At 55.7% G+C, this 540-nt stretch overlaps 1 protein-coding gene across 1 annotated transcript in view; it reads left to right on the top strand.

The window, feature by feature from the left end:
- The window catches only part of MPZL1 (myelin protein zero like 1), a gene marked incomplete at its 5' end in the record, with an annotated part of 19,942 nt that overhangs the window by 7,740 nt on the left and 11,662 nt on the right, over nt 1-540 (top strand).

The raw sequence follows: 540 nt of genomic DNA on the forward strand, positions 1-540 counted from the left end.
TGCCCAAGATCCCAAGACAAGAATGGAGGAAAAGGGATTGCGGCATGGCCACACCCCATGGGGGGTGATTTCTTGCTTTCTGTCTCTGCCCCTCTCTGTCTCTCTGGCAAGCACACGCACCCTGTAGTGAAAAACCTCTCAAAAAAAGAGAAAAGGCATGGTTTTGGTTTCTGCTTCTAGAAAGAACAGACGAGATGTGAGCTTGGTGTGGGGTCTGGCCTCGTGGCCAGTGCTGTTCTGACTCAGACACTCCTAGCCGAGTCCCCGCGTGGCTCCTCATGTGGCTCCTCGGGGTACAAAGCATTCTAAGGAATTCAGCCTGTAATAGCTTTGCCCTCAGGGGGTGTCACCTGGGAGTGATACATCTAAGAGGAAGCCAAGACAAGGACAGAGCTCCATGGGAGAAGAACGCGTGCGTTCATCCTACAGCTGTTCCGTGAGAGGAAACGGAGGCATGGTGGTGTGACCGTCTAACGGTGCGCACCCGGGCAGAGGCAGGGTGGGCTGGGGGACAGGTGTCGAGGCAGCACGCCACTGGGT

The sequence above is a fragment of the Tupaia chinensis genome, unplaced genomic scaffold (genome assembly GCF_000334495.1).
Source record: "Tupaia chinensis unplaced genomic scaffold, TupChi_1.0 Scaffold000198_1, whole genome shotgun sequence".
Classification (NCBI taxonomy): domain Eukaryota; kingdom Metazoa; phylum Chordata; class Mammalia; order Scandentia; family Tupaiidae; genus Tupaia; species Tupaia belangeri.